The following is a 26,361-nucleotide window of genomic DNA, read 5'->3' on the forward strand; positions in this document are numbered from 1 at the left end:
CTTCCATGAGATATCTACTTAGTAGAGTGTGTATTGTTTCCATCACACCTACATCACCATGTAATAATTACGTGTTTCCATTTACCTATCCAAACTGATGCTAGTAACACACATACATGAGGATGCAGACACACACACACATCCTTGAAAAGGGATGAAAATGAGAAACAGTTTTCTCTGCCATCAGTAAAAGACACATGTTTATTTCGATATGGCTTCCAACAAGCTATATGGTGCCTCAGCATTACCCAAAGTAACGATCGGGCTCACCTGCTCCCCTAGTCTCTCCCTTGTTCCTAGATGTCTGATTGCATCTGGAAAGACTGCTTTTGTTAATGTACAAAAGGAGGGCCACTGGGAAGCAAGGAAGTGACAAATGGTAACTGCCAAAGGTCTAATCCTTTCATCCTAAAAAGGTTGCCTGAGCCACTCTTGGCCCTCCCATTATGTTCCTTCATGGTTTGCCAATTAACTTTTCCCAGTGCTCAAGGGTCACTGATCTGGGCAGCATCCTTTGGTTTCCCCTCCCACTGATTCCCAGCAAAGCTGTTATAAATGCACTGTACTTCCTTTTTGATTTTCCCTTAGTGGCTGCATTGCTTTGTGAGAATTTGATGCACAGGTTTAAACAACCTCTTTACAAAGCAGAGACAAAGCAAAAATAGAAGGGGAGAAGTACACTCAAATGGGCTAGAATGAAAGCAAACTTCAGCTGCAAACTTTTTAATTGAAGTACCTGGATTTTTGTTGCTTTTAAGAATTTTAAAACAGAGCACACCTGAAAGATGGGGATATTTTATTCCCTCTATGTATCTCAGAAGGATTTTCCACTTCATATCTGACTTTGAGCAACTCTCCATATAGTCTGCATTTAAAATGTCAAGTAATTTCACCTGACCTTTAGTAAAGACGGGTTCAACCGGCAATTGGAGAAGCTTATCCCTTGCAAGTTTGTCCAGTTATCCCAACACTTTTTGAAATAGGGACTGCTCCTCAGAACTCAATTCTGGGCCCTCAGTTGTCTGTCATTACATCCTGCTCTCCAAGGCAGTTTATTTGCTCTTATAGATCGAACTCTTGCTTCCCTGTTAGAGATATCCAAAATTATATCCAAAACACTAACCCCTCACCCATGCTCAAATCCCTATCATTAACTGCCTGCTAGACATTTCTTTAAGATGTCCCTTTGTCAATAAACTCGAACCCACCGTAGGCACAGTGATTGGAACTCATCTTCTCCCTTCCTCTCTCCTTGGCTCTAGCAGGCTGCCTCTGCACAAGCCACAGTTCCCCCCTCCCTGTTCTTCTCCATCTCCATCTTTCTCTCACAGCCGTTCCAGTGATGAACAAGCTGTAGAGTCGTCTTCATTTGATGCCCTCTCTCCCCAGCTTCTTACATCCATGCACGAGGGAAGTCTTCTGTATTCTTTCATGTCTCTGCTGTGCCTCTTTCCTCTACTGTACTGCGAATAATCATCCAGGTTTACATAAACGTTTATTCGACCAAAGCATATTAGTCTACAGGCTTTGTGATAGGCACGTGGAAGAGCTGACGTTGGCAAAGAAATTGCCATGGCAATGATCATAGCAACTGCCCTGAATTTTTTACAATACTTCCCTAATTGGTATCTTGGGAGCCAATATCTTTCCATCTCCTATCCACCGGGCCACAGAACAACCCCTCTAAACACAACTTTGATAATATTTTTTCTAAATGTCATGTATTTAACTCTGTTGTAGATATACTATGATCTAAAACCTTTAGGACTCTTCATGTAGAACATCATAGGTCACCCAGCTACGTTTTGAATCGTGGTTGTGTGTCCACAGCCATGTGGACACAAAGTGGAATACCATGTCACCTTCATCTGCCAGACGCATTTCCTCCCAAAACCTCAGCAGACCAGCTCCCTTGGGATGCGGGGACAGAGGCTTAGTCTCATACGGCCAGAAGCAAGAATCTCTGTGGAATATTGGAGTATCCAAACCAGTGAGGTCCATGGATCAACTAACTTCCCAGTTGAACAAGTTCAGCACCCTTTAGTGCCAAAGCCACTGCCCATGCCCATCATGCCATCTGTTTACCAAAAAAATATGTGTGGGCTATTCATCAATCGGTTAGTGCAGGTTGGCCACACTCTGGTCTCAGAATATCAGGGAAAACCTCCCTGATCAAATGACATCTATTTCTATATGTTTAAAATATGACCTCTTTTTTATGATCACAGAAGCAACACACACGTATTATATAAATCAAACAATACAAAAGTATAAGAAGTAGAAATTGAAGTTCCCTCATATGACCTCCATGCCCACAGATTACCAGATGGAAGGAGAGCATGTTGCATTGGCATTCTCACTAAAATTCTCAGTTTCCCCGGCCATTTCAATATCCCTCCCTTCTCAACAATTTCTGTAACAAAAGTAGAAATGAAAAACCAATCTTGCAGACTCATTTTATCCCAAATTTCTGCTCGCAGTGGCAGCTCCAAAGGTTAAAAAGCAGGAGTCGCTGAGGGCACACGGACCCTTCAGCGACCACCATACGCCAGAGTCCTGGGATGACAATGGTTATGCCCGTGACACATGCCAAGCGAGGCCTGTGCTCTGCTAGCGTGGCCCCTCTTTGACCACTAGGTGGTTCTGTAACCTATCTGATGCGCTCCCACTTGCTGGCCGAGGTGAAGAGCAGAAATACTTAGGGTAGGATTCGTGTCCCCACACCGTCCCCATTTGTTTCTATCTTAATTTTCACCCACTCCTCTGTGTCTAGATAGAATTTGGTCACGGAGCCAATATGCCCCATCTCACCAAGGCTGTTGTATGTTCCCTGCTGGGCAAGAGAAGAGGGCTATCTCTTGCAGCAGACCAGGCTCAGGCTGTGAGGCTGCAAGCTGTTTTCTAACTATGGGCATGAGGGGAACTCACAAATACTCCATCCTGTTGCAGCAGGAGAGGAAATCTCATGCTTCAGGGATGATTCCACATCTACTGCATTCATTCATTCAACACACAGTCACCGGTGCCTATTCTTATATTCAGGGAAACTTGCTGGGTCCAGAAAGGATAGAATGAGACTGGGGTAGCTCGTCTTTGAGAGCGTAACAGTCATATGAGAGCAACAAACAAGTTGCTTGCCCAAGACCCATCCTCCCTTTTGGATCTCGATTCTCATCTCCCTCCCTCCGTCCATGGGTACAGGTGTTGGACTCTACCTCTGACTTCCTGGTGCAGCATGTGACTCCACCATGGCCTGAGCATTGCATCTCTGCTTACACTGATTGGTGTGGAGATGAGTATGTGGTCTGATCCGAGGAGTTGCCACCTGAGGGGTTTTGCTGGAACTACTGAGAAACAAGCTTTTTCTTCTGTTACGCTGGTCTTGAAACTGGGATTATATAAACCTGAATCTGTTGGCAGCCATGTTGCCATCACATGAAGTCTGAGAATGAAGCTAGTGTGGAGGAAAGTGGTGTTAAGAGATAAAAATAGGATGGGTTCTGATGATGTCATTTGAGCCCTTAAATCAAAACATGCCTAAAGCTACATCTACTCCTGAAGCGTCGGTAGATTTCCACTTTACTTGATCTTTTTTTTTTTTAAGATTTTTTTTTATTTATTTGACAGAGAGAGACACAGCAAGAGAGGGAACACAAGCAGGGGGAGTGGGAGAGGGAGAAGCAGGCCTCCCGCGGAGCAAGGAGCCCGACGCGGGGCTCGATCCCAGGACCCTGGAATCATGACCTGAGCTGAAGGCAGACGCGTAACGACTGAGCCACCCAGGCGCCCCTCCACTTTGCTTGATCTTATGTGGATCAGATTTTCTGTCACTTGCATCAGATGTAATTAGTGCTATATAATATGCATAGTAATAATTAAAAGATGATAATGCTGTGTGATAGATAAGTGATATGATAGAGGTTAGTACAAGCTGTTATGCAATAAATAGAAGAGGGGCAGGGATAGCTTTACTAAAAAGTCCCTTTATTTAAGAACTAAATATGGAGCACTGTATTAGTTTACCAGAGCTGCCATAACAAAGTACCACAGATTTTGGCTTAAGTAACAAATTTATTTTTTGCTTGTCTGTTTATTTTCTGGCAGTCCAGAGGCTGAAAGTCTGAGATCAAGGTATTGGCAGGGTTGGTTTCTTCGGAGGCCTCTCCCCTTAGCTTGTGAATGGTCATCTTCTCCCTCCGTCTTCACATGGTCTCCCCTCTGTGCCTATCTGTGTCTGGTTTTCTTTTTCTAAGGGTATCAGTCATATTGGAGTAGGACCCACGCTAATGATCACATAATTACCTCTCCCCCCACCCCACATAACTACCTCTTTATAAAACACTCTACCTCCAAATACAGTCACATTCTGAGGTACTGGGAGTTAGGACTTCAACGTAGGAATTTGGAGGGGATACAATTCAGCACATTCCAGTCATCTAATTTGGATATGAAGACAAGTAAAAATGGGTTATTGCTCGTTTTTAAGTTATTTATTTATTTAATCTCCATGCCCAACGTGGGGCTTGAACTCAGGACCCCAAGATCAAGAGTTGCATGCTCTACCTACTGAGCCAGCCAGGTGCTCCTATTGTTCTTAAATCTACATACGACTAACAAAAACAATCATAATACAAAGCTAAACAAATGAAACATGCATTTATTGAGCACATTGCTAGAAGCTGTGGATTTACCATTGAAAATAAGACAGTCGGCCTGTGAGCTCACTACTATCGAAATGCTATGTTAACGTGGGTGGTATACATTTCTGAGCTTTGAGGAAGAGGTCGCTTCCAGGTAGTGGGATATTTGAAAAGCCCTCTCTGAACGGTGGGTAGAATTTTAGTAGAGGCAGCCGGGATAGATGTGGAGGGCTCTGGCAGTGTGACACATTTACCCACACCACCCAGATAAACTGAGTAAGTCACTGTTGACCATCTCTTTCCATTTTCTTTCCTGTGTCAGTGCATCAAACCTTTTTCAGACTTTGGTAAATGCTTTTATTTTAAAGGCAGCTGTTAACATAATGTTTGCTGGTTCCCTTGATTTAGATTGCTCTTCCTCATCTTCATTCCATTTCTGTCACTGTTAAAAGTTGTAAAATGTTTGGGATTTTCCCCTATGTACAAGTTAAGAAGTAAATCTGCCAGAGGTTCATGGATGATGACAGATGACATAAGACTCCAGGGTAAGAAATGAAGGGCTGTTTATTACTCACGGCCTTTTCTGGCATCATGAAGAAGGTCAGTTGATACTTGCACATGAAATGATGTGTGTCATAGGAGAAGAGCCTAGAGTTTAGGGAACCCAGATCTTTTTTAATAGGCAGTAATGTGCCTGCATTTTGCTCCTGAGGGCGACAAGGCTGTTCACCATACAAATATCCCTCGAAAAATAGTCTGGAACAAATGGGCAGTGAGTGCCTTCCTTGCAAGATGTGAAGAAACCCAAGAAGCTCATGGAGATTTACCTTCTAATAGTCATAAGCAGCTTTGGCCAAACAAATTTCCTGCTGCTTTTACAACAGATAAGTCCCAAGATACCTATGTGTGAAAAGAATGTTTCATTAAGTCTTGGATTTAGACTCTGGTTTTTCTTGCTTCCATTTTTCTCTGGTTTTGACCAGGAGTCTAACAGCCCATTCTGAAATGACCTCTCTCCCTTACCTGCAATTATGTAATGCTCTAAACTTTAAGTTTAGCTACTCATTAAATCCTTCTTCAAATTTCTCTGAAATACGGTAATTGATTTTACCAGGCGTTAGCAAATCTTGGCCAGTGGACCAGAAGATGGCTTTTCACATTTTTTAAGAATTGTAAGAAACAAAAGAAAAACGAAAACATGAACAGAGCCTGTATGTGGTCTGTAAAGCCTAAAATATTTGTGTGGCCGCCCCTCACAGAATAGGTTTGCCCACCCATGTTCTAAACCTGTGGAAATGCTACAGTAATTGAGCAATGTCCTCTTCCCTCCCCACCATTCCTTAACTTTTTAGGTAAAATCATGGAAGGATTAGCTCTAGAGTAGTTATTGAATCAGTGAAAATTTCTCTGACAATAATACATTGCATTTCATTTCCTTCATAATAAATGAGATTTTGTTTTTCTTCTCTCTTTTACGTCTGTCTTACCATCATCGCCTGTCCTGTACATCAAATGCAACAACCCCTTATAACAACAACTAGTTTTTATTGCAAGTTATATGTTTCAAACGGAGTCCCCAGCACTTTATGTCCATGTTCTTACCCACCCCTCAAAATTGCCCTTTGAGGTAGTCATTGGTATCTCCAGCAAATAGATAAAAAAACGAAGGCACAGTTCAGTTAATAACCTCTCCAAGGTCATGCAGCTACTAAATAGCAGATTAAGAAGCGTGTTTTACTGCTTCTGTCTGTTCAGTAGTGTCTTCCTTCTTGGGAGCAGTGATCTTTTTTGGTGGAAGCCGTTGGCCATCACCAGGAGGGTGGGTGAGGAGATGAGAACGTACAGGAGGAAAGATAAGAAGGACTCTTTATTGACCATCCTTTACGTGTCAGGACTCCTGTTATGCCATTAAAAAAAAATATTCACATTGCTTTATCCTTGACGACAAAGATAAAAAGGCTTTTTCCGTTTTTATACACGAAGAAAATGGAACTCAGCTCAAGAAATTTGCCTTACTAGAGCTAGAATTTGAACGGCTATTTGAGTCAAAATTGGTCTGCGAAATTATTGCCACGTCACTCGGAGGAATAGCCCCAAGGGCCAGTATGTATCTCCTTAACCAGTATGATTAATGGCGTAGGCTGGGTTTAAGCTAATGTTTATAAAGCACCCACTGAGAGGCAAGTAGCATGGTAGATGTTAGTGATACAGAGCACAAAGAGGACCGAACTGCTTTCTTTTTACAAATTCTTGGTAAAAGGTAAGACATCGTAGCTTTGGGAGGGAAACTAGTGAGTGTTTTTCGGATGCTGTACATTGCACTTAAAGTTGGTTTTCTTACATTTTTGAGTCTTCTGTTTGTTTTCTGACAGTCAACGACCTAGAGTTAATTAAAAACCGGATTCCCCACCTTGCCTTGGAAGATAAGTGGATTATTCAGGGCAGCTAATTTTCTTTGGAAGTCATTTGTAAGTATTTTCTCTAGAAAAACTTTATATTGCTGTAAATATGTGTATACACATCATCAGGTAGATGCATGTAAATTTTGTCTCAAATCATTGACAAAGTATTTTATTTATTTTCTCTGCTTTATTTTATTTCACTGTCTCTGTATTCCAAGTACTGTTCTAGATGCTGATGAAACATCAGTGATCAAAATAAAATTTAAAAAATACATTCATCACCTCAATTCATAACCTCTCAGTTCAATCATGAGAAAATGCCAGACAAACTCAAAGTGAGGGACATTCTACAAAATATCCGACCACTATCCTTCAAACTTACTAGAGGCATGAAAAACAAGGAAAGACAGACAAACTCTCACAGGTGGGAGATTAAGAACCAGAATGACTAAATGCATCATGGATCCTGAAACAGAAAAGGCACATTAATGGAAAAGTTGGAGAAATCTAAACAAAGTGTGCAGTTTAGTTAATGTTCTTGTGCTGATGTCAGTTTCTTTTTTTTTTTATTATGAAGCATGTAATACATCATAAGTTTTTGATGTAGTGTTCAATGATTCATTAGTTGCGTATAACCCCCGGTACGCATCACCACATGTAATTTCTTGGTTTTGATCAGTGTTCCGTGGTTATAAGCCGTTCAAGTTAGGGGAATCTGGGTACATCGATTCTCCATACTGGCTCTGCAGCTTTTCTGTAAATGTAAAATTATCCCAACATAAAAAGTATTTAGAAAAACCATGCCTTTGCAGAGATCAAATTCTTGTGAGAGAAGTAAAACAGACCAACTACAATAAGTAAACCGTATGTCAGTATCAAAACTGGATGATTTTGAAAATTCTCAGGCTCTCTCAATGGCAAAAGATTCACTAGAAAGTCAAAAATGGCTACCAGAGCAGTGACATGGAGAAAAGGCTGAGTGTGTGACTGTGCAACCTTTCATTACAGCTTCAGAAAGAGAAAAAGTTCAGAATATTGAGTCATAGAGCTCTTGTGCTGTTTTACTCATTGTGCATTTTTAGCCTTAAATTTGAATTTTTAAGGAAATATCACATGAAAATATTTCTCTCTTACTTCCAATTCCCCTTCCATTTTGCCCAAGACGAGTGCCTCCTTCATCTGGCCCCCAGACCTGGCCCGGCTCGGCGTGGCCATCGGGGTTATAATCCCTATTTTCCAGAAGGCAGCTCGAGCCCGCATGGGGCCCCACCACAATGAAGCGGTCAAGCGGGAATCCAAAATCTATGGTCAACACTGTACTGTACCATTCTTTCCGTATACAGATATGCCTTAGAGACTGTTGCAGTGTGGCCCCAGACAGCAGAATTTGGGGATTCTGTCACTGCCGCTGTCACTACATGATCTGAATATGCAGCTTTTCCCTCCGCAGTCTCCAGCAGACCCTCCCGACTGATGGCTCAGTGGCGGACCTCCATGGGGAAGCCCATCATCTCACACGCTGGGCTTTTTGCTCCCGGCTGTGAGGATCCCACTTCCCTAACCCCACAGCTCTTCTCTGAATTAAGGGCCTAGACTTCATACCACCTGTTTTAATCGCAGTCTCTTTCGTGTGAACAGCTTGGTTGGCTATAAATCAGATGGTTAAAGGAACAGTGTAATGACAGTTAATGTCTCATTACTATGTTGATGATGTGCCTTAAATCTATCCTAGAGAAAAGTAAAAGTTCAGGTCTAAAAATTGGGTCAGTTTGTTCGGCCCTCAAGAACATCAACAATACATAGTATTATTTATTGTATTTTGAAAAGATTGCATTTTTTTATATATGGAAAAAAATGACATAATCTTTTTTTTAAGGTAGAATTAAAAAAAAAAAATCTCCTAAAATACTTGTTAGGGAATTACTGCGACAGCCAATTTCCAAAGGGCTTCTACATTCTTCGTGGTTAGAGTGACATGTGGCTGCAGTATACACAGGCACACTTCAAAAGATTCTCAATCCAACCTTCCATCCCCCAAACAACCATAATTTCTTCCCCACCTACTGACTGATTTCTGAGAGTCTTTTTGAGTACAAAGTCTTTCAGCCTACAATGGGAGTTAAATCTAGAATGCTAGTGCCCCTGAGAGAGAGAGAGAGAGAGAGAGAGAGCACATGATTTAAATTCACCTCAAATTCTAAGTGGAAGTTATTAGATCCTTTACAAAGAAAAGAAGAGAAATAGAGAAAGTGAGATTTATGGAGTCCAAATAGCAAGCTGGGTGCTGCCTTCACTTGAAAATGTTGTCTGTGTCTACTTTTACAAAAGGTGATACTGCCTAAGAGTATCTGGGTGGTAACCCCACTGGTGAGAGCTGGCAAAAGTTTCTGGCAGTATGTTCTTTGCTAAAATATTGCTATAATGTGCGAAGAAAGCTTTTCCAAGTGTGAGAGGTCCATGAGCCCATGTGGAATTAGTCAAGAACTCTAGAGAAGCCTCAGATGACAATATTGCTTTTGTAATTATTAATCCAGAAGAATCTGTGAACCTTAAAAATAAAACTGCCTGTTATTTCGCTAGCAAAAATGGGTCTATTCGGGAATAGCGGAGAAGTGCAATCTGGGACAAGCAAGACAAAAATAGGCAACTCCAACAAAGGAGAAGAACATTATTTTATGGGGAAGAAGGTAGAAGATGGGAGAAGTTGTTCTGAACAAAAGTCCATTGGGGTTCAGGGTGTTGATAGTTCAGGGTGATGATAGTTTCTCATTGGCTGGGTCGTAGCAGTAGTCGACTACTTGTGGAAGATGTAGTGCACATTTTCCCTGGGGGGGCCTGTCATTGGTGACTTTTCCTATCGAGATTCTCCTGTGAGGGGTCTGTAATTGACAATTCTTCTGTAATGGACATTGAGTGGTTCAGCTTATGCTTGTAGGCTCCCTTTCTAGGATCCCGAGTCCACTTTAGTGAGGTTTCCCCTTTAGTAATTTTCACAGATTTAACTTAAGATCTTGCCAGTGAGCGCCCATCACAACTTGGAGATAAGGATAGAGAAGAGAAATGTCTCTTAATCAGAGTTACTGTGAGTCTTTTATCTCCAATTATACCCCCTCCCCCTTGCTGGCTTCCCTTGGCCACTGAAAAAAGCTAAACTTCCCGTGGCCTACAGTGTTCTGCATAGACTGACTGCATCTCATACGACGGTCCAGCCCCTCACTAGTTACTCCTAGTTCCTCAGTCACTTGGCTTCTTTCCTCTGCTTGGGCCAGTCTTGCCCTTGTTCTTCCCCTAGACTACTCCCACTCATCCTGCGGGTATCAGCTATCAAATATCACTTCCTCAGGGAAGCCTTTCCTGACCTCTGGGACTATCCTTAGGCCTTCCAGTCATGTATGCTCACACTACTCTGCCCTTCTTCATCACTCTTAGTGTAACCACCCTTAAGTCATTACTTACATAATCATACGTAATCATTTGTTTAATACTTACCTCTATCACCAGACTAAAAATTCCAGTGTGACAGGGACATTGTCTACCTTGCTAATTATTGCCTACAAAGATCCAGAACAGTGTCTAGTGCATAGCAGGTACTCAATAAATAATCATTATAGGTACTTAATAAATACTTATGCTGGGAAGCCTCTAGGAGTGCCTAGTCCAAACTCTGAATTTATAGAGGAAAAAACTAACATCTAAGTAGGTTCATTGCCTTGCCCGAGGCCCTACCCAAGAGCAGAATTGGAGATAGACTCCACATCTGTTCATACCCCCCCCCACCCCCCGCGCCCCTATACTTTTCTGTCCTGATGCAAAGTTCATAGTCTAGTGATTCATCACACTGGAGGGAATAGCAATTCCTGGCAAGTTCTTCAGGACCTTAATGAATTTGCAGGTTTGGGTTTTATTTAATACCCACTTTAGTTAAAATGAGTTCATAGTCTATTTGTTTCTCCATTCCTCCAGTTGCTGGATCAAATGTTAATTGTCAAGAAGACATAATATGGCAGTTTGGCAAGGTTCTGCTGAACCAACGAATGTTTAACAGGATCACAGATGGAATCATTTGCATATGGGAGGGATTTTTTTTTTTTCCCCAGGGTTTTGTCCCAATTAAAAGTTGCAAGTTCAAACCAGGTTACCAGTTCCAAAGAATAGAAGTTTGCATATTCTAGAGCTTGAACACATGTTACTCTTTCTTCAGTATATTCACCTCTTGCCTTTCCCACATTTGACAAGCTGAAAACTATTTAGTAGTCACTAGGGTCTTGAGTAAAACAGAATAGCTACAAAGCTTTTTCCTGACTGCCCCTGTGCATTGGGCAAGCAGTCAGTTTCGAGGGGCCAAGAAGAAGAAACACTGTTTTTATTTCTTTTGCAGCCTGTAGTCATAGCTCATTTCAGACAAACACTAAGCGCTTCCCTGATGCCAAGCACCCTGTTTGGGTCTGGGGATGCAAAGATGGAGAAGGTATGGTCCCTGTCCTTGAGAAGCTCCAGAAACGTAGGGGAGAGAGGCGCATGATCCTTTATTTCCTGGACAAAGGCCTAAGTGCAGGGATGGAGTTAGAAGGAGGATGCTTGGCAAGGCTGGAGGAAAGGTAACAGAGTCCTCCTTTTCTGATGAGACCCATAGATTATCCAAAATTTAAAGGACGAGTGTGAGTTATCCAAGTAAAGAGAGTGGAAAAGGGTTTCTAAGCCAGAGTTAGAGCAATAACAGAGGCGGGGATGGTATGTGTAAAATACAGGCTGACTGAGCTATCTAAGAAGAGAGCACACTGGTAAAATAAAAAGACTACCGCTACTAATAAATAAAACTATTCTGAACCACCAACAAGCCCAGTCATCTTTGGGGCATGTTAAATCAGTGCTTCCCAAAGTGCATTTGCATCCCATCTTCATACTTCTTGTAAGGCATGCTGCCATTTCTAGCCTCCACTTAATATTCTTCATCCTAAGCAAGATTATCCATTACATCAGTGGTTTTATCTTTTAGTTGTATTTTTCTAATCCTTATTAAAATGAGTGCATAACTATTAAAATATAAAAATGGGTGCCATCTGGAATCATCTTAAATACAACTGGGAGCGTGCACACACTCCTCACTTTGGTTAAAAGATTGGAGTTACAATAAAAAGAGACTGACTGCTCCATCATATGTTTTGCCAGATCACTGTATTGATTTGATTAGGGATGGTGATGGGGAGTTCAACACAGTGCTGAGTTCAAGGCATGACCCCTACCATCAAGGTGCTCAGTGACAGTTCGGTTTAGTTTTTCTGTTAATAAATTAATAACATTGCTATGGTCTGAATGTTTGTGTCTTCTCAAAATTCATATGTTGAAACTGTAATGCCCAGTGTGATGTATTAGAAGGTGGGGCCTTCGGGAGGTGCTTAGGTCCTGCATGGGATGAGTACTCTTATAGAAGAGACCCCAGATAGCTCACCAGCCCCTTCCACCACATGAGAATAGAGCAAAAAGTCTGCAACCCGGAAGAGAGCCCTTACATTATCATGCTGGCACCCTCATCTTGGATTTCTAGCTTCCGGAACTGTGAGAAATCAATTTCCATTGTTTATAAACCACCGAGTCTGTGCCATTTTCTTGTAGCATTCCAAACAGACGGAGACAAATGACCACAGCAGTGATGATAGTGGAAACAGCCATCGGTCAGTCCTTGGCATGTGTTAAGCACTGCACTTGGTGCTCTACATTCACTAGCTTAGGTAACCCTTACCACCCTCTATGAGATAAATTCTATGGTTATGCCCATTTTAACAGGCTCACAGGGGCTAAATGCCTTGTCAGAGTTCTGATCACAAAAACACTGCCCTCTGAAATTGAAAGAAAGTTCCTTCCAGACTCCAGAGGCCATTGCTTCGGTCTGAACTCAGTCACTGGTTGACTGTGGACTTCTGAAGAGTTTCTTACACTCCAGGCCCTAAGTCCCTTTGGTGAAATGCTGATACTGGGTGATCTTTAATTTGTAATCTGGAGACTCTTTCTAGGTCTGTTTCCTTATTGGTAAAGCAGGGCTTATACCAACTTCATAGGATTATTGTGAAGATTAAATGTAGGCAAAGTCCTGAGGCCAAGGACTGACACATGGTAAAAATATCATGAATGGGATTATAAATAAAAAGACTGTTAATTGCAAGAATCCCGATCTTCTTGATAATCACTTTGACAATCTTCAAAGTGGATAGTTCATCCACAATCAAATAAGAGTGAATTAACTCTACCACCACGTTGAAATGAGTACGCTAGATGATTATTGTTTTAGGCAGGTCAGTTTGCTTCCTCTAAGCTTCTGTATCTTTAAATCAGACACCAAAAACATGCCCTTCACTGGTGTGATAGTTGACCTCCAAGATGACTTCCACGAGTCTACATGCCCTTGGTGGTCCCCTTCCCCACTGAAAAGGGCTAACTTGTGTAACTAAGGTATTGTGGAAATGATGCTATATGACTTCTGAGGCTAGATCCTAACAGACACTGGGGCTTCTGACATGCTCTCTTGGATGGCTCATGAGGACACTCAAATAGCCCTATGGAGAGGTCCACATGATGAAGAACTGACATCTCCTGTCAGCCAGCAAGGAACTGATGCTTTTTCCAACAGCCATGTGAGTCTGCCATCTTGGATCTACCAGCCACAGTCAAGCCTTCCGATGACTGCAGTCCCAGCCAACAGCTTGACTGCAACCTCATGAAAGATCCTGAGGCACAACCACCCAGATGAGCGGCTACTAAATTCCTGACACAAATTGCACAGTAACTCTGACATAGTAAATATTTGTTGTTCTAAGCCACTCTGTTTCAGGGTAATTTGCAATGCAGCAACAGATAGTTAATACAAAAGAATCACTGCAAAGATTAAAGAAAATACTTTAATTGAAAGTATATAGCCACATTGGTATGATCTAATTCTGGCTATCAAGGAGCTGTGAGTGTTCAAAGGGAAGGAAAAAGGAAGGACGGGGAGGAGAGGCCTAAAGAGAGAGGAGACTCCACAGTACAGAGATCTCTCGAAGAACATCAGCAAAAGATTTCACAAGGTATTACTCACCAAGTTTAGGGGCTCACTCAGAAGCAGGGAGGATGGAAGCAAGGGACATGCATCTGGAAATACATCAAATCCACCAAAAGCCTTTTTCACGGTCAGAAAACCCAAGGCAATAGTTTGGAATGGGTCTCATTTGGGAAGCCAAAGCTTCATCTCGCCAGCGATTTAGTCCTGATGACTTTCAAACAATATAAGTTGTTAGAATAATTTTCCACTTAGCAGTGATCGTTCATGAATGGGCAGTGTTACTGTTCATGCTTCCCTGTCAAAAATTGGCTTATTTTCTTGCTTTTAAAAAGCACATTGTATATTGGTGGGCCTGAATTTGGAACTGCAAAGCCTGGTTAATTCTGTATCACTTTATGTTGTGCCAGTTTGTAATAATGCTTCTTTGGAAAGGGCTTAAGGATCTCATGCAAAAGATACTTTGCACGGGGTGGGGAGGAAGGCATTGCAACTTCCCTTACCGGTCTGCTCTGGTCCCTGCGGGGAAACCCAGTGCACTGCCTGGTTGGCCCTTGTCTGTTTTGTCCATGTAAATGCCAGTCTTGGTTTCCTGGTCTGGGAATTACCATAACCTGTCGCTGCATTTGTTTATGAACCCTAGAAGCACACTCCATGGGTTCTAATCCCAACCTCATGATTTACTGGTTAAGGGGCCTTGGGCAAGTTATTTCACTTGGTTATTTGCAAAAAAACTTTGCATCTGTACTACAAGGACCTCATAGGATTGCTATGAGGAACTACCACGTGTGGGGCATTGGCGACAGTGCTTGGCACATAGTAAGTGCTATATAAATCCAAGTTGTTATTCCAAACCCCTCCCCAGAACATAAAGTTCGCAGAAACAGAGCTCTTGTCTCTCTTTTTCATATTTTCATATCATTGCCCTAACCGCAAGCACACGGCCTGGCCCATGTGAGGTATTTTGTTACCAGCAGTTAGCATGGAAACCTAGATATGGCTATTCTCAAGAATTTGCAAAATCCCCATCACGGGAGATTTCTCAGTGGTCATTTTTCTTTTTGGGTTCCCCCCTGCTGCCACTCTCCTCAGGCCCCTCCCTCCCCGGATGCAAGTGCAGACTCATGTACGTTGTTCTTCCCTCAGGCAGGGCGATTTTAGCTTTCCACTAGGCCTGAAACTATGCTCCAGTTCAGTCTTTGCATATTCAAAAGCAGGACTTTGGGGACTAGAGATACAGAGAGAAATATACATAACCATTAGTCCTCGAAAGCGTAGGAATGTGGTTCATGCCCTCAAAGGAAGTGGCAGGACCATTTGAAACCGCATTCTTGTCTTCCCTTTATAAATAACTTCTCTCAATCAAAAAAAATTTATTATGTTAACGAAAGTTACCTGAAAATCAGAACGTATTAAATATTAGAAAAATATAGATTAAGTTCACCCACAGACCCATCACCTAATATATATAATCACTGCCAACATTTTGGTGTTTCCCCTGTTTTGCTTTGCCTTTTTTGTCTATGGCTTTGGCGTGTGTGTGTGTGTGTGTGTGTGTGTGTGCGTGTGTGTTCCTTCCCATGCATAGGGGGTGGACGGCGCAGGGAGGGGGAGAGAAAGAGAGGGAGGGAGAGAAGGGGAGAGAAACAGCAGAGGGGTGTAACTAGCCATACTGCATCCTGCCCTTCTCCCTCAAAATTCTGCTTTCCAGAGCATGCAATATTCACTCTTCCATCCCACAGATAACAACAAGCACCTCCTGAGTGAGCATCAGACTGAGGTCACGGCTGTAAAAAGAGGAGACCTAGCAGATCCCAAAGTTTGACTCTTACCCACTTACCCACACAGCCTCCATCTATTCAGACTAGTGATTTGTGCAGGGTTTAAAGTGGGGCCTCAGGGGCAGGTTAGTGTATAAATCCCACACAGGGGCCTCACATTAAAACTGCAGAGCTTGCCCGTCCGAAGGTGCTCTGGTTGTTGCAGAGCTGAAAGGAGGTTTACACGGATGAAGTGTTGCCCTTCCTCTCACAATGACTGTGCAAACTAAGAATGGATTTTACAGCTCAGGCTAATTACGTGGCATTAACACAGTGCTGCCAGGGGAATAGTCGGCTGCCTGCCAGCGCTAATAACCCTTGGACGCCTCCCAACCTGAGCCTGGCAGTTCTGAGTTTGCATCCCCACCTTCATGCACGCTGCGCTGGGCCTCGGGAGCTCTCAAGGAAACACACTTAGCCTTCTTGGGTCACCATCCTACTGGCTTCTTTCGGCTCCTTGAACATCCAGTTCTTTCCTACCTCAGAGCTTCGCTTGAGGCTTTTCTTCCATTCAGCTGCTCTGCCAGATCAATGGCCCCAAAGACTATCTACCCCTAGGTCACGTTGCAATGAAAATATCACTATGTCCATCCGAGGGGCCTTCCCTAACCTGTGGACTCCATGCAAAGTCGATCTCTCATTAGTCTTTCTCTTGGCACTTGTGTTTGCTTGCTTGTTTGTTTTTTCCTTCATTGAGCTGATCAACATTATCCAATATTTGTTTGCTTTTTCGCTCCAAGTCCCTAGGAGCAGGGATCCTCTTTGGGCAGTCATTTTAATTATATGAATATGTTGTTTCAAAATATATATTGTTTTGTGTGCATGTATTTTTAATTTATGCAAATAATACTTGGTTATAGATCTTATTCTGTCTTCTCCTTTTATTTCCTTTTCTCATATGTGTATATATATATATATATATACACATATATATACACATATATATATATATATATTTGTTTTTTTTTTTTCTGACTGCTTCATAACAATCTACGGTGTGGTTGTATCATATTTCCTCACTCCTCTTCCCAGTGATGGGCACCTCCACCTGCCTGCCACTGTAGACAGGATTTCTATGAAAACCCAAAATGTGTCTTTTTGTGGACCTGGGAGTGAAACCCACTGGTATGTAGACCCTGTAACAGCATTGCTGGGTCACTGGGTTTAGGGTTTGTGTAGAACTAAATTAACTAAGTTGGGTCAAATTGCACCCAAAGAGTTGCAGGGGTCAAACCACCGCCCTCCCAACTCCCAACAATATATGGATGTTCCTGTATCCTATATATCTCCAAGATACTCTCTTTGGCTATATCCAGTTTCCTGATTTCTGCCAACTTATTGGATATAAACTTACGTGTAGTTATTTTAATTTGAATTTCTCTTGTCACCATGATTTTGAGCAGTCATCATTGGCTTAGTTTTTGGAGCTTCCTTTTCTGTAAATTTCTTATCCACGTGCCCATTTGCAATCTTTTTCTCTTGATTTCAGGAGTTTCTTGTCTATTCTAGATATTTCCACCTCCCCCCCCACACACACACACTATAAATGCCTTCTCACATTCTGGTAGTCTTCTATTAAATGCATCCCTGGTGTCATTCACCGACAGATATGCAATCTAAAATAAAATTCATCATTGTTTAAAACTTGGTAGTGTGTGCTTTTACAGGTTTATTTATGATGTCTGTCTCCTATGTGTTGGTCTCCTTTTTTCTACCATGCATCTTCCCTGCTGTCAGAGAAGAGGGCTGCCAACAGGTCAAAGTGACAGTGCCCAGCTTTGGAACCAAGCTATCAAAAATGCTGAGATTCAGTCTCATTTTCCTCTCCTGAATCCTAGGCCTACTCTGTTTGCTCAAGCAAGGATAAGCCCTGCTTACTCCTGAAGTCAGGAGGAGGGTGGGCTCAACACCACCCAAAGCACTGATGAAGAATTGGAAAGGAAGTGGTTTCTAAGAGGAACATCAAATATCATTTTCAAAAGAAGGGAAATGAAATTGGGCGGGCAAAAGCAATAGATGTCCACTATACAGGGTCACTGCCTTTCTTAATGCTCATCAGATCAGTTAGTATTCTCATGTTCTCTAAATATCTTCCCTAGTGTCCATCCCTAAACACCTCTTAAGCATTCCATAGCACCCTAAACCCATCTGCTAATACTCAGGGATTTAATCCCTGAAATGGGTAATCCAGTCAGCAAAGGACCAATGAAATGACCTAGACTAGTGTTTCCTCAACTAGGCTGAGCATTAGAATCATATGAGCTTTTAAAATACGGACTCCTGGGGGTGCCTGGGTGGCTCAGTTGGTTAAGCATCTGCCTTAGGCTCAGGTCAGGATCCCAGGCTCCTAGGCTTGAGCCAGCATTGGGCTCCTTGCTCAGTGGGGAGCTTGCTTCTCCCTTTCCCTCTGCCTGCCCTCCCCCCACCTCTCTGTCAAATAAATAAATAAAATCCTTAAAAAGAAAAAATACAGACTCCTGGACTTGGCCTCAGAACTGCTGAAATAAAAATTCTGTTGAGCAGAAACCTGAAAATTGTGTTTGAAAACCTCAGTTGCCAGTCCAGAGATGGAGAATCACAATGAGAACCACAAGCCCCTTGTACAGATGAGGAAACCAGAGCCTGAGGACCGTCCCCAGGAAAATGCAGTGAACTTGGGGTACCTGGTCTATTCAGATGGTGTACTATGTGTGGGTTTTCTTGCTGCTGCACATTGAGCTCTATGTGGACTCTTTGGAAAAGAAGCTGGTGAATACAAATATAACTCTCTCAGGATTTATTATTTGACAGAAAAGCTCAGGCTCCCACCTCTGTGCTTTGTGGTACTCAGAAATCCTGCCAGGCCCTGCAACCATGGAAACACAAATCCTAGAATCCATACCAACTCTGGCCTCAGCTGCTCTGGACATGGAGAGAACAACCTCCTGATGCCTGGTGGGGTTGTAGAAGGTTTTCTCCTCAGCCTCAGGTGTCAGCCACTCCTGACTCAAATCTGGGCCCTGTCACTTACCAGGTGTGTGACTTGAGGTGACGTGTTTGTTCTTTCTCACGTGCTGTGTGTACCTCAGAGAGTCTTCGGGAGGATGAAATAGAATAGTGCCTTTCCGGCATAAGCCCAGAACCATGCACAGAAGAAGTGCTCAGTAAACATTGAGGAGTAGAAATTACCGAGCTTGTCCTATGTGCTATTCCCTGTGAGGAGTGATGGTGCATGGACTTGAGTAAAGCATGGTTTCTGCCCTCTAGGAGCTTCATCACATGAGGTTGAAAGATTAACAGATAATAAAGTATTAAATTGCAGTGTCCTTGGCTGCTTAGCCCGTGGAAAATGCAGACTTGACTTGGAAGCCGTAATCCCACATGGCCCCTCATGTCTCCAGCAGGGACATCTGGACACTGGTCCTGGGGCAGACACCGTACCTCCATGTTGACTCAGTCCCAGGGTTGACCCAGTGTACAAGCCCAGATGGAAGCAGCCAATCAATACCACAAGGGCTTGGCTTACCTCCCACCCCACAGACAGACTGTTACCTTTTGCATTAGAAGAAGCCCCCCATTTCCCCTCTCTCAGAGCCTAGGTTCTGCTTGGCTTGATGTTCCTCCTTGCTCATTCCTTAGTGCCTTCTTCTGTAGAGTTTTCCCAGAGTTAAGACGGATGTTTACCCAGGGTATCGTAGAAACACAGGCGAGGCAAACTCATACAAGGGCTCAGACAGAACTTCTTACAAGATGACAGGGGACAACTTTTATTTTATAGAGCCACTATTTTTTTTTTCCCCATAACATGAGAACACTCCTCACAGAAGCAAATGATTTGGCTACTGACTGAGCCTCTCCAAACACCCAGCATCCATGTCTTCACACACCTTTTTTAGTTTCTACCTATTTATGGAATTTCTCACTGACAGTGGGAATGGATTCATTTCTTTCAACTATAGTTCATGTATTTGATAGGTGAATATGTGTGTTTCTGTCGTGGAAGAATACTGGAAATTACCTGATGTGTTGTCCCTCGTGCTTCCTGGGAACCCCTTCATTCTCCCCGAAGTTGGCCACCAAGCTAAGAGATTGCTTCTGGGAGAAGCAGACACAGAACAAAGGCTTTTGAATTTTTAACACTGCGCTTCTGCATTTCAGATTGTAGGATTTGAGGGTGAAATCAAGCATAGGGAAGGTAGGAGCAAAGCTTCCTAGCCTCCCAGTTAGAAAGTTGTTCAAATTAAGAGTAAGTGAGGAGGAGCAAGGGGAGTGAGGAAGTTAGATTCAAGTAGATATCTGAGAAAATAGCTCTGCCCTCTCCCCCTCCCTCTCCCCCACGACTGCCCAGGTAGATGGAACTCTAGAAGTGGGGGTGACAAAAGGCTAGAAGGTTTGGGGGATCTGAGAGTAGATAGTCACCCAGCTTCTGGCTCTGCCCTGGGAAAAGGTGAGACCGCAGGGTAGAAATGCTATGTGGTACTTTCAGGAAAATGGACCTGATACAGAAAAGGACAGAGCTCTAGGCATGGCTTGGGATGAGCAGGCTGTTTCTTCCCCACACACCTGGCAGGGCTCAGCAATCAGGGACCACACCAAAGGAGCCCTGGGCCAGGAATAAGTGCCACCCAGAAGCCTCCTGCAACACAAAGGGCTGAGATCCGTCAGGACTGAAGGCATCAAAGAAGAGGGGAACGTGGGCACATGGAGCCCGCTCCACGTGACCGGGTGCCACACACCGCCTGGAAACCAGATACCACCCTCGAAAAGATACGCCCTGAACTAAATGATGCTAGAACTCTGCCCTCCTGATGGAAAGAGGCTCATACCAGAAATTAAGTAATGGGAAAATAGTTTAACTTCTTGCACACCCGAGTTTGTGTATGGAGATTCCTACCTGCTGCACTTGGTGGCATTTATGAATTTAGGTAATCATGATAGTATTGAAGTATCTCTTTGGTAGACACCAACTGTCTGATATCTCTCTGTATTGCATTGCATCTTTCATGGGGCTGAGAGTAAAGAAAGTGACATATGTGCAGATGTTTAATGTTTGCGTGTTTGTGTGTGTGTGTGTGTGTGTGTGTGTGTGTGTGTGTGTGTTGGAGTCTAAGGAATCCCTTCTTAAAATAATATCTTTAAATGAATAAAAAGAATTCAGGATTACAAAGGAAACCAATTATATGGAAATACAGTTATCAAAATATTTATTTATTTATTTATGAGAGAGCAGTGGGGGAGGGGGAGAGGGAGAGGGAGAAAGAGAATCTTAAGCAGACTCCACATCCAGCAGAGAGCCTGTCGCGGGGCTCGATCTCACAACCCTGAGATCATGACCTGAGCCGAAATCAAGAGTTGGATGTTTAACCGACTGAGGGACCCAGGAACCCCCAGTTATCAAAATATTTGAAACACAGATTTGTGATGTAGCAATGTATTATTCATGTATTAAATAACAAGATCTAGCTGCAAGTATGATAAACATAATATTGAAGTGGTAATAAGGACAAAAGATATTAAGAGATACCTACAGGGGTGCCTGGGTGGCTTAGTTGGTCTGCCTTCAACTCAGGTCATGATCTCAGGGTCCTGGCATCCAGGCCCGTGGCAGGCTCCCTGCTCAGTGGGGAGTCTGCTTCTCCCTCTCCCTCTGCTCTTGCCCCATTCATGCTCTCTCTCTCTCAAAAAAAAAAAAAAAAGATACCTGCAAGAAGTAATATGGTATGAAAATATCTGTACTGACGACCAAGTCACTGATTTCAAAAATACTATTGTGGCTTATTACTTATATGTGTAATTGAAGGGAAGAGTAATTTCTTTTAGAGGTGAATGGAAATACAGATTCAGTTTTTCCCATCCAAACTGAAAGACTCCTGGATTGTACCCATGAACCCTTGGGATCTGCAGACCCCTATTCCATGTAACTACTTCTTTACTGACAAAAGACTTAACCTGAACCTCCATTTGACAGAGAAATGTTGGGGTTTGCAGAGATTGGTAGGACCTCAGTTTCCTCTAACAAAGAGTCCAGGAGATCTATGAGGCAGTCAGCTTGACGGGTCCCTCTGTGATGATTATCATCCAAGGTCATGAATTTGGGAGATCATAATCCTAGGCAAATGCTGGAGTATAGTCAAAAGTACCCATATTGGCCAGGGCCTGATTACTGGATAAAAAGTAATTCCTAGCCTTGTAAGCATGATAAGCTTCTTAATGATGAAATACTATGTTCTCTTGTATCCCTAAGGCAATAACTAGAACATGATAGAAGTTTGACAAATGCCGTTTGAATGAGTTAATGAACTGATAGGTCATGTAAGAACACTAAATTTCAGTGGGAGGCAAGGGGATGGGCACCAAGTGTAAATTCCTTAGGAGTGACCTTGGCAAAGAGAAAGAGCTTGATTAAGATCAGCTGTTGTTATTTTTACTTTAGAAGGCGTTCTTTTTGTATCCTACTATCTAGCCCGGTAACCTTAAAAAAACTAATGTGGCTTTGCAAGGGATCTCTTTAACTCTAGGGTTTGGAGAGGGATTAGGTAAGATTAATGGCACAATGTATATGAAGTGCATTTAGCATAGGGGCTGATTAATCAGTAAGAACTCAATAGCTTTATTACTATGATCTAATGTAATAAATGTAATGGTTTCAGTATTAATATTATTATTAATATTAGCCAAGGCACAGTGAGTCAAATTTAACAATGTATTAGAATCACACGAAGAATGTTAAAAAAAATACTTATTCCTCAAGATGCCACTGAATCAGAATCTCTGGGGAGAGGCCCCAAATCTACCTTTGCAAAAAGCTGGCGAGGGATTTGAAAAGGAAGCCAGGTGTGGAAAATTGGAGCCCCGAGGGAAACTGAGTCATTATTGTTAACATGTTAAAACATTATTTTGTACGAATCACTTGTCAAGGTTTCATGTATTCATGAGAGAATACATGAATACATGTAATGTATTCATAAAAGCACTACAGGAATAACAAAGCAAGTCTCAAAGATGGTAGGAGTAGCTGGGATCTTGTAGGGAATGTAAAACTAAGTAGTGCTGAGATAAGACTGTTCAGTTGGATACAAAACTGGTGAATGTCCTTTAGGATAATAAAACCATCAATTTCTGGATTATTTTTTTCTATGAGACAGAAGAGAAAATCATCGTACTTGATCATTTTTCTGTAACTTAACAGAGTTATAAAATGTCTGGTTCCTAATCGACAGTAAAAAGAAACTCAAGAAAAAAAATCTGATTCCCTGAGTAAAAGTTCATTGTGCGCTCCTTAACTGCATCTGCAAAATGAACCCATCGACCAGACTGATTTCCTTCATCTTAAAAGTCTGAAGTGCTGGGCGCCTGGGTGACTAAAGCAGTTAATCGTCTGCCCTTGGGCCACGTCCTGGGATCGAGCCCCGCATCGGGCTCCCTGCTCAGCGGGGAGCCTGCTTCCCCCTCTCCCACTCCCCTTGCTTGTGTTCCCTCTCTCACTGTGTCTCTCTCTGTCAAATAAATAAATAAAATCTTTAAAAAAAAAAGTCTGAAGTGCTTACATGTGCTCAGCTACAAAATACAGGCCACAATTTGTATTTGATGTGACGTTTTAGTACTGAGAGGTAGAGTAACAGTTAATCCTACTGTGCCAACATCCACCCCCAAAAAAGGTTACTGTGAAATATTCCATTAGTCTTCTTGTTCCAGGGCCATCTCCCTTCAGTTTTCCTGTCCCACTGTGATTTGAGGCGTGACTGGAGAGTTCTGTCCTTGACTCGTCACCCCCCCCTGCCTGTTGATGATGCCTGAAGTCCTCCCATTTAACATTTATTTCCTTAAGCCTGTACTCTCTCTCTAAAGTCCTCCTTTTTTTCCTTTTATGGAAAATACCCCAAAAGGGAATGTTTGGGGGAATACAACAGCAGTTGTTGAAAATATAGCTCATGTCTGTTGGTGATTCCAGCAGAGAGCTGGCTTCTTTTATTTCCTTATAGTTAGCAATATCTCTCCTCCAGAGATGTAGAGAAAGCAGGGGAGAAGAAAGAATCAGCTGGAATTCTCGGGGTGTTATGAATCCAATACCATGAGCCAGCTTTAACCAGATGGGGAAAGCAGCTCAGAATCCGGGTGCTTCACACAGATGCCTTTGATGGATATCATCATGTATATCATGATGTCTGTCATATCATGCAGGGTCTCACTCCCCTCATTTCACTTTGTCAATATGTTATCTCTAGTGTAGGAACAGTAGAGGTGATAAGGACCATGGCAGACACCTAAAAGAAGAGGAGTATGTGAATACATTGGCTAGACACGCTGTTTTGTTCTACCCATCACTGCCACACTGCATCCTTACCTACTGTTCACCATATTTTACCTGTCACATTTGATTGGTCTGGGAGCTCCACATGACCTAAGTTGGCCAATTGGGACACTGCTCTGGGAATTTTGGATTAGAGCTTTAGATAATACAGCCATCCTACTGGAGGTGGGTAAAGCTGCAAGTGATGAAGCTTGGGGAATGTCAACAGCCATGCTTCTGCTATGTGGAAAAGCCTGTAGGTAGTAAGAAAAACAAAAGGTATAAAGAAAGAGCAGAAATGGGAATTGGAGAGAAAACATTCAACTGTGTATATAACCCCAGTTTTAACTGAGTCCCACATTCATCCACTCCTTAGGTTCCACAGTGGCCTAGCAAGGTCACACAAGTGCCATGAGTTACTCCAACCCCAGGCTAAGTGAGTGGCAAAGGCTTGTCACATGGTTGTTAGTCAAAAATCTATTGAAAAGAAGTTTGGAGATTTTATCAAGTAACAAGAAGACAGCATTTCTAATTCTTCCCATGGCCCAGAAGGGGCCAAAAGAAGAAAACACACCAATTTCATGGGTGAGAGCCCAACAATAAACCCACTGTATTTCTCCATGACTCTGCCTTGCGTCCTGAAGAAACACACTGGAGGAGAGTGTGTGGTATGAAGATGAACCTTGAGTAACAAATTATTTTAATATTGCCCTTCAATTGGGAAAAAGGTGACTACAGTTTGCAAGCTCACCTTCATCTAGTTCCTGTTTAGAGGCACCCGAATCAAGGTGCCTCTTGCTACACCAAACATTACAGTCTTATCCTAGAATTTATCATTTGTATAAACATGGATGGGCTCGTTTCCCCTATCACAGTAAGCTTTCCTGTGAGTGTACCGTTGATGCACTCTGAGAGGGCTTTTCTAGGAGACTAAGCACTCTAACTTAATATTAGAAGTTTGATAAACATCCAGAACTTGCTGGATTCAAATTTGAGGACATAATTTAGACTCAAGATGGAGGAAGTGGTCCCTCCTTTCCTTGAATCCAAAATGGGGCATCATCACTCTTTCTCTGAAAAAGTTTCTCTGGGATTTTTTTACCCTTCCTTTGTTGTTCATATTTATCAGGGGAAGACTGTTTGCCAGGTGCTGTTCTAAGCAATTTGCATGTAGGAACAAATTTATTTCTCACAACATACTATGAGAGTAGGCAATTTTATTATACCCACGTTACAGATGAGGATAGTGAGACTCATCTATTACATGGTACAGGTGGGATTTGAACTCAGGCAGTACCTCTCCAAAGCTAGAATTCTTAACCCTTGTGCAATATTAATTGTGCTATATGATATATTAACATATATCATATATTATATAGCATATATATAATATATATATTTGCTGTTGTGGCAAGCAAAACAGCAAAGAGCCTGTCCTCAGGGAGAGGTCTCATAGTTTTGGAAAGGTACTACCTGTGCTGTGTTATTTGAATTCAAAATAGAGGAGAAAACTAGAAGTCAGATTGGGAATGGGTTCTCACACCTGTCTTTGGCTCTACAGAGCCAAGAGTGAGGATACAGGTCTGATTTTCAATAACAATACCGTAACAAGAACAACAATAATACTAATGATCATTTGTTTTCTGGTTTACAAAATGTTGTCCCGTCCGTTTTCTTGTGTTTCCCCCCACAGCCCCCATTTTCTTGTTTTACTACTTTCCTCAGACAGAGGTAATGTGAGGTGGTCATTATCAGCTCCATCACACAGAGGAGATTAACAGTTAAAGAGATGAAGTGACTCACCCAGGTCTACTTGGCTGGAAAGTGGGACTCCTGGGGCTGAATTCAAACCTTTGACCTAGAATCTTGTGTTTTCTCCAAAACCTTGTGTTGCTAGGAAAAAAGGTATCCACCTAGAAGAAAATGATATTACAGAGGTGCATCAAACAAATTAACTCACCTTTCTGTAGAGCAAGGAGAGTCTCCCATGGCATATTAATTGCACTGTGCCAGAGCACAGAGTGCAGACACACACCCTCTCTGAGCCTGTGGGTCCCCACAAAGTATCCTGGGTGCAGCTGAAGTTTACAGAACAACAAAGGACTTAGGAGAGTTTGTGGAATATCATGAGAAAGAAAGAAAAGAAAGAAAAAGAAAGAAAGAAAGAAAGAAAGAAAGAAAGAAAGAAAGAAAGAAA

The sequence above is a fragment of the Callorhinus ursinus genome, unplaced genomic scaffold, assembly GCF_003265705.2.
Source record: "Callorhinus ursinus isolate GAN/ISIS: 27379988/994484 unplaced genomic scaffold, GSC_fseal_2.0 scaffold23, whole genome shotgun sequence".
NCBI lineage: Eukaryota > Metazoa > Chordata > Mammalia > Carnivora > Otariidae > Callorhinus > Callorhinus ursinus.